Source organism: Macaca thibetana, chromosome 12 (genome assembly GCF_024542745.1).
Source record: "Macaca thibetana thibetana isolate TM-01 chromosome 12, ASM2454274v1, whole genome shotgun sequence".
NCBI classification, from domain to species: Eukaryota; Metazoa; Chordata; class Mammalia; order Primates; family Cercopithecidae; genus Macaca; species Macaca thibetana.
This window is the reverse complement of record NC_065589.1, coordinates 83,309,412-83,323,209: the sequence shown is the minus strand read 5'-3', so window position 1 is coordinate 83,323,209 and position 13,798 is coordinate 83,309,412. Positions and strand designations below refer to the sequence as shown.

At 39.3% G+C, this 13,798-nt stretch overlaps 1 protein-coding gene across 26 annotated transcripts in view; it reads right to left on the bottom strand.

Moving 5' to 3' along the window:
• The window catches only part of BAZ2B (bromodomain adjacent to zinc finger domain 2B), a 413,832-nt gene that overhangs the window by 399,213 nt on the left and 821 nt on the right, over positions 1–13,798 (bottom strand). For all 26 annotated transcript variants that reach the window (XM_050752835.1, XM_050752834.1, XM_050752839.1 and 23 more), the window contains exon 2: positions 12,888–13,065. The gene's annotated coding sequence lies outside the window, so the exon portion shown is untranslated. The remainder of the gene's footprint in view (positions 1–12,887; positions 13,066–13,798) is intronic.

Sequence of the window (13,798 nt, the reverse complement as noted above, 5' to 3'; positions counted from 1 at the left end):
ACTTTGAGTATCAGAATGAAAAGACTCCATTGCAAATTACTAACAATTATAAATTTGCCCAGTACATATTAGCATGCTAATCACCAATGCTAGAAGTTTCGTTGCAGTACCTTATAAGTTTAAGAATTTTCCACAAATCTCTCTCTACTTAGTATAAAAATATTTTACTAGGCCAAGCATAGTGGCTCATGCCTGTAATCCTAACACTTTGGGATGCTGAGGGGGGAGGACTGCTTGAGTCCATGAGTTTGAGACCAGTCGGGGCAATATAGCAAGACCCCATCTCTACAAAAAAAATAAAAAATTAGCTGGGCATGGTAGCATGCACCTATGGTCCCAGTTACTCAGACGACTTGAGCCCAGGAGTTTGAGGCTGCAGTGAGCTGTGACTGCACCATTGCACACTAGCCTGGGCAACAGAGCGAGACCCTGTCCCCCACCTTCCCACAAAAAAAAAAAAAAAAAAAAAGAAGAGAATGTTTAGCCCTTTCTAGTAAGTACTATATATTATATAGTATTGCAAACTGCCTAGTTTTTCTCAATACAAAAATATTTTAATATGTACTGCTACTTCATGTATTAAGAATGTTTAGCCCTTCTCATCAAATTTTTATAAAATAGTGAGCTGCCTTTAATAATCCCCTAAATCAAAGCTTTTTTCTCAATGCTTCTTAGGAGTTAAAAATCTGACTATTCATTTTATAATTTTAACCAAAGCAATAATAATTTTTAAATTTCTAATAGTTATAAATATTTCTTACATAATTGAATAGTAACTTGAACTGAAAATTTTTTTAACAACAAAACAATATTTACTCTATCTGTCCAAAACATATTACTACCAGATAATTACTACTTCACTTCTTTAAGCAATTTAAAACACAAAAAACTACAGCAACGTGTCTGCTCATTACTTCAACATTTATTGAGTGCCTATAGCTTGCAAGAACTGTCTTCTGGTTAATCCTGGATATCAGAAGTAGCATGTGGTAACAGAGCAAGGAATATAGGGTAGTAGCAGACATACCCAGTATCCTCAGTGGGGCTGAGAACATACAACTGAGGACAGTCTCAACCTCCCTTGTAAAATTGTGATATACTTTCCTTGGAAGTTTTTGGATTGTATAGAAAATCAATATTTAGGTTAGTCCAAGCACATCAACACTTATTTAAAAGCTCCAGGGTCAGGCACAGTGGCTCAAACTTATAATCCCAACACTTGGTGAGGCCAAGATGAGAGGACTGCTTTAGGCCAGGAGTTTGAGACAAGCCTGGGCAACACAGTGAGACCCATCTTTTTCTAAAAAATGAGCTGAGTGTGGTGGTGCACGCCTGTAGTCCTAGGTACTTGGGAAGCTGAGTTAGGAGGATCACTCGAGTCCAGGAGTTTGAGGTTGCAGTGAACTATGATCACACCACTGGACTTCAGCCTAGGTGACAGAGCAAGACCCTGTCTCTTAGAGGAAAAAAAAAAGAGCTGGGGTTAGAAACAAAATGAATTTTCAAAGTTTATTCTTCACAGAGCTTACAATAAATCAGTGGAAAAATGCTGTTTAATATTTTGCCTCAGCACTTTGATTAATCAGTCACTCCTAATTTTTTTTTTTTTTTTTTTTTTTTTTTTTTGAGACGGGGTCTCGCTCTGTCACCCAGGCTGGAGTGCAGTGGCCGGATCTCAGCTCACTGCAAGCTCCGCCTCCCGGGTTCACGCCATTCTCCTGCCTCAGCCTCCCGAGTCGCTGGGACTACAGGTGCCCGCCACCTCGCCCGGCTAGTTTTTTGTATTTTTTAGTAGAGACGGGGTTTCACCGGGTTAGCCAGGATGGTCTCGATCTCCTGACCTTGTGATCCGCCCGTCTCGGCCTCCCAAAGTGCTGGGATTACAGGCTTGAGCCACCGCGCCCGGCCCAGTCACTCCTAATGTTGCTTCTTACTTCTTTCTACCCATCTGAATCCCATCCTTTTCTGGGCCCAGTTGTAAAGCCACATCCACAAAACCTACAATATATTTTATTCACTCTTAATTACAATGAATTTTATCAACTCACAACTCCTAGAATTTTATCTATGCTGCTTATCTGCAACGTTCTGGAGTCTGGGAAGTCCAACATCAAGGTGCCAGTTGGACTGGTATCTGGTGAGAGCTACTCTTGCTTTTTTTTTTTTTTTTTTTTTTTTTTGAGACGGAGTCTCGCTTTGTCGCCCAGGCTGGAGTGCAGTGGCCGGATCTCAGCTCACTGCAAGCTCCGCCTCCCGGGTTTACGCCATTCTCCTGCTCAGCCTCCCGAGTAGCTGGGACTACAGGCGCCCACCACCTCGCCCGGCTAGTTTTTTGTATTTTTAGTAGAGACGGGGTTTCACCATATTAGCCAGGATGGTCTCGATCTCCTGACCTCGTGATCCGCCCGTCTCGGCCTCCCAAAGTGCTGGGATTACAGGCTTGAGCCACCGCGCCCGGCCTACTCTTGCTTTCAAGACAGCATTTTATTGCTGCTTCCTCTAGAGAGGAGGAATGTTGTCTCCTAACATGACAGAAAAGACAGTGAACCCACTCCCCTCAAGCCCTTCTTCAAGGGCCCCAATCCCATCCATGAAGGCTCTGCCCTTATGACTCAATCACCTCACAAGTGCTCCAGCTCTTAACTATCGCATTGGTAGTATTATAATACTATTTAAGAATTATGGAGGACATTCAGACCACAGAACTTCACTGATAGCAGACTTAGAATTTACAAAACAATTTCAGTTGTTCCTTATTATAGGGGGGAAGTAGTTCCACGACCTCCAGTGGATATCAAAATCTATGAATGCTCAAGTCCCCTATATAAAATGGTGTACTATTTGCATATAACCTACGTAATCCTCCTGTATACTTTAAATCATCTCTGGATTACTTATAATATCTAATACAATGCAAATGCTACGTAAAAGTTGTTATACTGTTGCTTAATTTGTATTTTTTTATTACTGTTTTTTGTTTGTTTGTTTTTCAGATACAGTTTTGCCCCGATCGCCCAGGCAGGAGTGCAGTGGCGTGATGTGAGCTCACTGCAACCTCCGCCTCCAGGGTTCCAGTGATTCCTCTGCCTCAGCCTCTCGAGTAGCTGGGACTACAGGCATACGCCACCATGCCCGGCTGACTTTCATATTTTTTTGTAGAGAGGGGGTTTCACCATATTGGCCAGACTGGTCTCGAACTCCTGACCTCGTGATCCGCCCACCCAAAGTGTTGGGATTACAGGCATGAGCCACCATGTACTGCCCTATATTGTCGTTTCTTCTTGTTTTTTTCCTTGAATATTTATTGATAGGTGGCTGGTTGAATCCAAGGATGTGGAACACGCAGATGAATTCTATCTAACTTAAGTTCCATTTAGCAGAATCTTTTTACACTAATGGGCAAGACAAATAATTTCTCAATTTCATAAAGTGATATCTCGTTTTTATGAGAGAAAGATGTTCAAGTAAAATTTATATTAAATTCCTAGTTGTTACATAGATTAAATATGTGATTTAATCATGCTTAACATTAGAGCAAATTTAATTGGCAAATACATTTTTCATTAAAGAAAAATATTACGAAACTTAATTTTACTGTACTAAATAGAAGAATGCTTGGTCTCCCATAAAAACTACAGAATAAAATTTATTTCTAATCAATGGCAATAAAAAAGTTTTAATATATTCTATAAATGAAACGTCAATGTCACTAAAAAGACACATTTATTGTAAAATACAATTTATACATACGATTTCAAGCAAGAATTTTAAAACAAAGTGTTATAGACACAAACAGAATCTGTTCTTTTTTTTTTCTTCTTCTTCTCATTAATTTCTGTAAATAATAATGAAGGCTACTCTAATGTATTTCTTGATTTTTAATAGGAGTATATAGTCTCATTCTTAAGCATTGAGGATCTATATCATTTCTTTTTTTTAAATAGAGGAAACTTACTCATCTCTATGGATTGATGGATGCTAAATTCAAACTTTAAAAAATTCAGGGAAGAGGGAAATGTTCTGTTACAACTAATTAAAAATGTACGATGTATTTTTTAATAGTCGTATTTGTAGTTTTAAAATTTAGCTTCATATTTTAGTCTATTTATGTATAATACATAATATACATTTTATAATATATTTTAATGTTTTATATTGTATATTTTTATAACAATATATTTTATAATACATTATGTATTTTATATGTATATATTTTTTGAAACAGAGTCTTGCTCTGTCGCCTAGGATGGAGTGCAGTGGCATGATCTTGGCTCACTGCAACCTCCACCTCCCAAGTTCCAGTAATTCTCCTGCCTTAACCTCCTGAGTAGGAAGGACTACAGGCGCACACCACCATGCCCAGCTAATTTTTGTATTTTTAGTAGAGAAAGAGTTTCACCATGTTGGCCAGGCTGGTCTTGAACTCCTGACCTCAGGTGATTGCCTGCCTCAGCCTCCCAAAGTGCTTGAATTACAGACATGAGCCACTGTGCCCGGCCATTTTATATTTTATATCCACATCTACCTTAATTTTTGTAGATTTTTTTCACTACGTATCTGTGCTAATTTTGTTCTGACAAAGTTTAAATTCTACAGTTGGTTCTGCTAGCAAAATCCAAAAACTTCTAAGCAAGATGTAAAAGCTTCTATTCAATGTGTAAGAGTTGTTTTCCTCCCATTTTGGCTGATTAAAAAGCAAAGTGTTATCATATTTTTAGTTCTTTCTATACATTTTTCTTTCAATCAGAATTAATGCTAATCATGTCTATGTAGCTTTCTTCTAAGCACAGACAAGAGTAAACACTAGCTATTTTCATTTCTGGATATTATCAAGAATTATTAAAATTTAACTTAAAAACTCTTTACCCAGACTTTGAAAAGACAGATTTTCATCTGCCCAATTAATTTTTAATGCTACCATTTAATTAATGACTTATTAATACATCCCATTAAAGTCTTGACATAAAACTTTACAAAAAAATTTTTATTTTAATAGTTCTTTAATTTGTATTATTATCGGTAATAACGAAATAGATGGATCCGGAAAGTATTTGGTTATTAACACAAGAAAATGAAGCCTAATGCAAAACAGTCATATCATTATGCTTATAAGACTGTTCCAGGGCTTACAAGGAAATAATATATTCATTAAAATGGTTTTTCACATTTTCATTCCTATCTTAGGACCCCAATATGCAAAAACATGTTTAAAATTTTCTTTCTTTTGGCCGTGTGCAGTGGCTCACACCTGTAATCCCAGAACTTTGGGAGGTCGAGGCGGGCAGATCACGAGGTCAGGAGATCGAGACCATCCTGGCTAACACAGTGAAACCTCGTCTCTACTAAAAACACAAACAATTAGCTAGGTGTGGTGGCAGGCGCCTGTAGTCCCAGCTACTCGAGAGGGAGGCTGAGGCAGGAGAATGGCATGAACCCGGGAGGCGGAGCTTGCAGTGAGCCGAGATTGCGCCACTGCACTCCAGCCTGGGCTACAGAGCGAGACTCCATCTCAAAAAAAAAAAAAACTTTCTTTTTTTGAGATGGAGTCTCGCTCTGTAGCCCAGGCTGGAGGGTTTTTTTTTTGAGATGGAGTCTTGCTCTGTAGCCCAGGCTGGAGTGCAGTGGCGCAATCTCTACTTACTACAACCTCTGCCTCCTGCGTTCAAGCAATTCTCCCTGCCTCAGATTTCCAAGTAGCTTGGATTATAGGCTTCTGCCACCATACCCATCTAATTTTTGTATTTTGTTTTAGTAGAGATAGGATTTCACCATGTTGGCCAGGTTGGTCTTGAACTCCTGACCTCAAGTAATCTGTCCGCCTCAGCCTCCCAAAGTGCTGGGATTATAGGTGTGAGCGGCTGCGCCCAGCCAAAACTTTCCATTTAAGTAACTATTTGTGATAAACATAAGTTTAAAAAATACCTTAATAAATGGACTTTAAAACAATGAAATAATCACATCCGCCTCCCGCCCCTGCAAAAGAAAAAGCTTTCCCACAAATGTAGGCAAAATTAATCCTATGCAAACAAACAAAAAAAGCGCTGAGTTACACAGCCTCTAAAAACAGAATTAAAATTCAATTTTGGGCCAGGTGTGGTGGCTTGCGCCTGTAATCCCAGCACTTTGGAAGGCTGAGGTGAGCAGATTGCTTGACCTCCCTGGAGGTCAAGACCAGCCTTGGCAACACAGCGAAACCCTGTCACTAAAGAAAATACAAAAGTCAGTCAGTAGTCCCAGCTACTTGGAAGGCTGAGGTGATAGGATCTCTTGTGCCCAGGAGGTCCAGGCTAGAGTGAGTAGTGATCGTACCACTGTACTCCAGCCTGGGCAACAGAACAAGACCCTGTCTCAAAAAAAAAAAAAGAAAAATTTGAAAAGTGCAGAGGTCTCAGCTTCAAAGATAACAATCAACCATTACCACCAACATGCTTATGTGCCATGCTAAAGTTAAGACCTACAAACATAAATATAAGATAAATATTTTAAGTGTGTTACCATTCCCATACCATTTTATGATGATGTAATAAAAAAATATGCAGGATTTCTTCTATACTGTCCTTGGTATAAATGGCATGCTTGCTGTCAAGAGCATTGAAGCTCCACGGTGAGAAACTTAGAATGGACTCTGGGATAAAAAATAGGCTTATTTGAGAAACTAGTTAAGTAGTACATATGCTGTATGTATATAGTTTTTAAATTATTATTATAATATGCAAAAGTACAGATGAGGTGTTTCTAAATAACTGGAGTATATGTACTCAATGGCTTTATCCAACTGCTAAGAAAGTGAAACAGGAATAGTGGGAAAAATAAGTTAACATCATTCCTAGGCATGCTGGTAGTATAACATGCACTGTATAGTGCAAAATCAGTTAGGTGTATTGGGTGATTCTGGAGGACACAGTTACCATTTCCTTCCTTCCTCCCTCCCTCCCTTCCTCCCTCCCTTCCTCCCTCCCTCTCTCACTTGCTCTCTCTTTTTTTTCTTTATTTTTGAGATGGAGTTTCACTCTTGTTGCCCAGGCTGGAGTGCAAAGGCACGATCTCGGCTCACTGCAATCTCCACCTCCCAGGTTCAAGTGATTCTCCTGCCTCGGCCTCCCGAGTAGCTGAGATCACAGGTGTGCACCACCACGCCCAGCTAATTTTGGATTTTTTGTAGAGATGGGTTTCACTATGTTGGCCAGGCTGGTCTCAAACCCCTGAATTCAGGTGATCCACCCACCTCAGCTTCCCCAAGTGCTGGGATTACAGGCGTGAGCCACCGTGTCCAGCCTTTACTTTTTTATTTATTTATTTATTTTTTGAGACGGATCTTGCTCCATCGCCCAGGCTGGAGTGTAGTGGTGCACTCTCGGTTCACTGCATGCTCCGCCTCCTGGGTTCTTGCCATTCTCCTGCCTCAGCCTCCCAAGTAGCTGGGACTACAGGCGCCTGCCACCACACCCAGTTAATTTTTTGTATTTTTAATAGAGATGGGGTTTCACCATGTCAGCCAGGATGGTCTCGATCTCCTGTCCTCGTGATCCACCCGCCTCGGCCTCCCAAAGTGCTAGGATTACAGGCGTGAGCCATTGCTCCCAGTCTCATCCGGCCTTTTTTGTTTTGTTGTTTTTTTTGGAGACAAGGTCTTGCTCTGTCGCCCAGGATGCCAGGCTGGGGTGCAGTGGCACAATCTCAGCTCACAGAAACCTTTGCCTCCTCGGCTCAAGCAATTCTCCCACCTAAGCCCCCTAAGTAGCTTTGACTACAGGTGTGCGCCTCAAGTCTGGCTAATTTTTGTATTTTTTTGTAGAGATGGGGTCTCACTGTGTGGCCCAGGCTGGTCTTAAACTCCAGACTCAAGTGGTCTGCTCACCTTAGCCTCCCAAAGTGCTGGGATTATAGGTGTGAGCTACCACGTCCAGCCTAGTTACCACTTCTTATAAATGAACAAGTAGGTGACAGAAAAACAGAACAGTATTAATAAATGAGAAAGATTCAAAAGATAGGTAAACAGTATTTCGTTTTCTGAGTAGTTTAACATTTATAGTTCTGAACAGTTTAGTTTTCAGAATAGAAAACCCAGAAATATATTCAGCATAAATTTAAAAATTCAATATATGACAAAGGTGGTCTTTCTAATTACAGAGAAAAGAATGGATTATTTAGGAATGCTACTGGCACACCTGGCTATCTATTGAGAATAAAATAAAATTAGATCCTATTACCTTATTCCATATACAAAAATGATATTTTTTAAGATGTAAGAGATCAATTGAGAATAATTAAGCACAATCTGGAAAATGTAGGATACTGCATGATAATATCAAGGGATAAGTAAGATTTTTTAAGCCAAATTGGAAACCTAGAACTTATTAAATAAATCATTGACACATTTTTCCATATAAACCTATCCATGGCAAAAAATACATGTAAAATCAATAGAAATGAAAAAAACACTGTGAAAGCAGTATAGTGATAATATCTATTGCAAATCAAAAGCAAAGGCTAAACAACTAAATATCAATAGGGATTCAGAGAAAAGGTACTATAGAATGAAAAAAGTTAGATGAAGACGCATGCTTAAATTTGATTTCATTTTATAAATTAAACGGCAAAAAAAACTCCATCAATACCAGTATTTCTGTAAACATATATAAGACACACACACACACACTCTTTTATGATTGTGTGACCATGCAGAAAATAAGGTGGGAAGATACACAGTAGTTGGTCAACATGAGCTGCAAAGGATGTTTGTGCAGTGGTAGACAGAGGCAGAAGAGCCAAATTAAAAAGGAAAAGAAAAAGGCAAGGAAAAGGTGAAAAACGGAAAAGAGAAGGACTACACTAAAATAGTAGGTATGATACAATCACATACATAGCTTTTTATAAAATTGTACACATATGTGGACATGAAAAAAAAATTTAAGATAAAACAGGATGCTGCCTAACTTGGCAGAAGGAATGCTCAAGGAATTTATATCAGTATCCCCTTCTGCTTCCAATCTCAAAAAAATGTAATCTGAAGTGGTCATGGAGGCCAAGCATGGTCCTTGATTATTATAATTCTGAAGTTCGTGTGCGTCTGTCTGTGTGTGTGTGTGCGAGCGCGCACGCACGTGCATATTTGGCTGAACTCTATTACAGGAACAGAGGTTAGTTCAATTTGGTTTTATGGTTTACTCCAGAGGTCAGCAAACTTTCTGTACTAAATATTTTAGGATTTCTAAGTCATACCATCTCTGTCACAACTACTAAACTGTTGTCATTGTAGGGTGAAAGCAGTTAAACTGTGATGGTTAATTTTATATAACAGCTTGGCAAAGCTAGAGTACCCAGTTACTTAAGTAGCATTAATCTGGGCTGCTGTGGAGGTATTTTGTAGAAGTGGTTAATAGCTATAATCTGTAGACTTTAAAGAAATTACTCTTCATAATGTTGATGGGCCTCGTCCAATCAGCCTTAAGAGCAAAAACGGAAGTTTCCTAGAAAAGAAATCCTGCCTTAAGAATGCAGCATCAACTCTGGTCTTAGTTTCCAGCCTGTGAACCTGCCCTACAAATTTCAAACTTGTCAGCCTCCACAATTACGTGAGCTAATTCCTTAAAATAAATATCTTCACAGACAGATAATGTATTGTATACTATGGTTCTGTTTCTCTGGAGAACCCTAATATATAATACGCAACAACAGACAATACATAATCTAACGGGCGTGCCTGTGTTCCAATAAAAGTATTTAAAATAACAGGTAGTGGGCTACATTTGGCCCGTGTACCACAGTTTTCCAACTCCTAGTTTTATCAATAATAAAAAAATAAGCCTGGGCATGGTGGATCACACCTATAATCACAGCACTTTGGGAGGCCAAGGCAGGAGGATCATGAGAGACCAGGAGTTCAAGACCAGGAGTTCAACATACTGAGACCTCATCTCTATTAAAAATAATAATAAAGTATAGCTGTTGGCCGGGTGCGGTGGCTCACGCCTGTAATCCCAGCACTTTGGGAGGCCAAGCACTTTGGGAGGATCACCTTAGGTCAGGAGTTTGAGACCAGTCTGGCCAACATGGTGAAACCCCATCTCTACTAAAAATAGAAAAATTAGCCTGGCATGATGGCAGGTGCCTGTAATCTGAGTTACTCGGGAGGCTGAGGCAGGAGAACTGCTTGAACCTGGGAGGCAGAGGTTGCAGTGAGCCGAGATTGAGCCACTGCATTCCAGCCTGGGAGACAAGAGTGAGACTCTGTCTCCAAAATAAATAAATAAATAAAATAAAATATAGCTGTTAACTGGATGTGGTACTGATGCCTGTAATTCCAGCACTTTGGGAGGCTGGGGAGGGAGGATCACTTGAGGCTTGGAGTTCAGGACCAGCCTGGGCAGCAAAAAATTTAAAAACAACTAGCCCCACACAGTGGTGGCAACCTGTAGTCACAGCCACTCAGGAGGCTGAGGCAGGAGGACAGCTTTAGCCTAGAAGTTTGAGGCTGCAGTGAACTATGATGGTACCACCATGCACTCCAGCCTGGGAAATGGAATGAGGCCTCATGTACTTAAAAACATGAATAAAATGTATCTGCTTTTCTTAAGCATTCTATATATTTCAGACAGTGTGCAAGGTTTGAATTCCAAGTGTTCCACAAATTGGGGATTATTCATGGTGAGGCCAGATATTCTAGAGCAACTAAAAGCAGGAATGATCTTTCTAGAAGCAGTGAGATCTAGACTGTAAGCTTAGATGTAAGAGAGGTTTCTCAGAGAGGGTTTCAAGATAGTACTCTCTTTATGTGTTTTAATATCCTTTTATTTATTTATTTATTTATTTAGAGACAGAGTCTGTCACCCAAGCCTGAATACAGTGACATGATCACCGCTCACTGCAAGCCTCAACCTCCTGGGTTCAAGCAATCCTCCTGCCTCAGCCTCCCAAGTAGCTGGGATTACAGGCATGCACCAATGCACACAAGGCTAATTTTTAAAATTTTTTGTAGCGATGGGGCCTTGCTTTGTTGCCCAGGCTGGTCTCAAGCATCCTCCTGACTCAGCCTCTCAAAGTCCTGGGATTATAGGCTTGAGCCACTACATCTGGCCTCTATATTCTTTTAAATATTGGCTTGGAGAATTGAAAGTTTTTGATGCTAATCCGGCAGAAGTCAACCAACAGAATGTTTTGGATGTTCATGTACTAAATGTGGCAACTTTAAATAAAACTTGATGTGGGGAAAATAAAAATGCATAAAGGCACTAAATCAAGAGTTTATTATTTTTGTTATGAAAGGAATTCCTTACATCAAAGACTTAAAACAGTGGACCTTTAAGTAATATATCCCTTAGAAGTAGAAGTCCTCATGACATTTTGGGCTGGATAAAAAAATAAAAAAAAAAAAGAAGCAGGGATCCTCGGCCAGGCACGGTGGCTCACGCCTGTAATCAGCACACTGGGAGGCCGAGGCAGGCAGATCACCTGAACAAGTTGTTCTCATGCAGGTAGACAGTAGAACGATAGTTACCAGAGGCTGCGAAGGGTATGTGTGTGGTGGGGGGTGGGGACAAAAAGAAGATGGTTAATGGGTACAAACATAAAGTTGGATAAAAGGAGTAAGTTCTAATGTTTGATAGTAGAGTGACTATGGTTAACAACATCATATTGTATTATTTCAAAATAGCTAGAAGGGAAGACTTGAAATACTACCAACATAGAAGTCATAAATGCTCTAGATGATGGTTATCCTAAATACCTTGACTTGATCATTACACATTCTATGTATGTAACAAAATATCCCATGTACCCCATAAATATATAAAAATACTATGTATCAATAAAAAATTATATGATTTGCAAAAAGCAAATGTAACCACATCTTTTCAATGTATCACTATTTATGCAAAGTAAAGGATATCTCTACAACTGCCCTTACCAAAGGGAAGCTTTTTAGAAGTTTAGGTTGTGGGATGAATAAAGGAGGGGAACACAAGAACTTTGAAATTCAGTATCTGAACGAGCATTCTAAGCTATCAGGTGGAAGAAATACTCAAAACCTAAGAGTAAAGGGCTGAATGACCATGGGTAAATGACAGACAAGTTTATAAAATAAAAGAGGAAAAATTAGTAATAGTCAATAAGATGCTAACTTAGAGAAGAAGCCAAGTTCAAAAATGAAAACTAAGATGAGTGGTGAGGGCAAGTGGTGAACAAAGATATTTAGATACAGAAAGGTACATCAGAGTCACTCATAAAGGATAAAAAGTTTAGCAAGGAAAGGTCAAGTGGGAGAACTCTGTGGCTAAAAGGCAAACATGGTGTCTAGATTGTCTGGAACAGTTCTGACATCAAACACTTGCCTGTCAAATCACTTTGTAATGATTTTTAGTTAAGAAACTATGGTCATTTTCCATGACCATGTTTTACCTATTCACATCCATAATTCCTAGCAAAATGTCTTTTTTTTTTTTTTGCAATGGAGTTTCACTCTGTCTCCGCCTCCTGGGTTCAAGCGATTCTCCTGCCTCAGTCTCCCAAGTAGCGGGGACTACAGGCGCCTGCCACCACACCCAGCTAATTTTTTGTATTTTTAGTAGAGACAGGGTTTCACCATGTTAGCCAGGATGGTCTCCATCTCCTGACCTCATGATCCACCCACCTTGGCCTCCCAAAGTGCTGGTATTACAGGCATGAGCCATCATACCCGGCCGCAAAATGTCTTTACCGTAGCAAAATCTCAGTAATTATTTATCACTCACGATAATTACCTGAATACTAAAATCAGAGAGAGTACATTAAAAAGAAACACAATAACCATTCTTAAATAATAAAAACATATTCATCAGTGGTCTTTATTTACTAGCACCAATAAAAAATCAGAAGTTCTGTTTAACCTAGGAAATTGGTGTCATACTCACTTCATAATATCATCAGTGCTGGGTGGAGACAAAGCCATAATCTGCCACAATCTGCACCATCCTTGCCAGGTTTGGGAGTTCTGTAGAGTAGTTACCACTGCCAGGTCTGACTGCCATAGCTCAGGAAGAGGGAGCAGTCATTTCTCTTAGCATAATCTTGAGAAGATGTCTAAGGGACCTATGTAATATTAAGTCACAGAAAGAGAAAATATTATTGGTGGTTTAGACATGGAATGTAATAGCTTACAATTATGGAATGCTTACTGTGTTTCAGGAACTGATGCATTATCTCATCTAAACAACCCTATAGGGCATGGGTACTGCTACTAATCCCGTTTTACAGGAAACCTAGGTTTAGCAAGATTAAGGAATTGCTTGAGATAACAAAGGTAGTAAGAGGCAGGGCTGGAATTTGAACCCATATAGTCTGGTTCTTCAGGGTGTATACATCCGTGTATCTATAACCACAATAATGCAGGGGCACTCAAACAGGCTGGAAAAAAATTATTTTTCTTTAAAGGGCAAATTAATTTCCTCAAAAGTAATCTCTGTTCACTTTACCCCATACTAGATGCTTATTTTCATTTCATATCCTAAAAGTTAGATTGGCACTTACATGCTAACTTAAAATACTAAACTTTAAATCTTTAAAATTTATAGTATTTTAGAATTTATCATAGTGAAACATGTACAGTCGTTTGTCCCCAGTACAGTAAAATAGGGATAGTGATTGATACTCCATTCCCTTCTGATGTAATGACAAATACATAGAAAGACTGTGTTTCACTTATTGGAATTATTTGGATCCAAAGGATAGCTTTTAATACCCTAACAAAATAGGTCATTAAAAAAAATCAAGTGCCTTTCAGTATTCTTCCAAGTTTCAATAACTGATCTTTTCCATTAAAGAA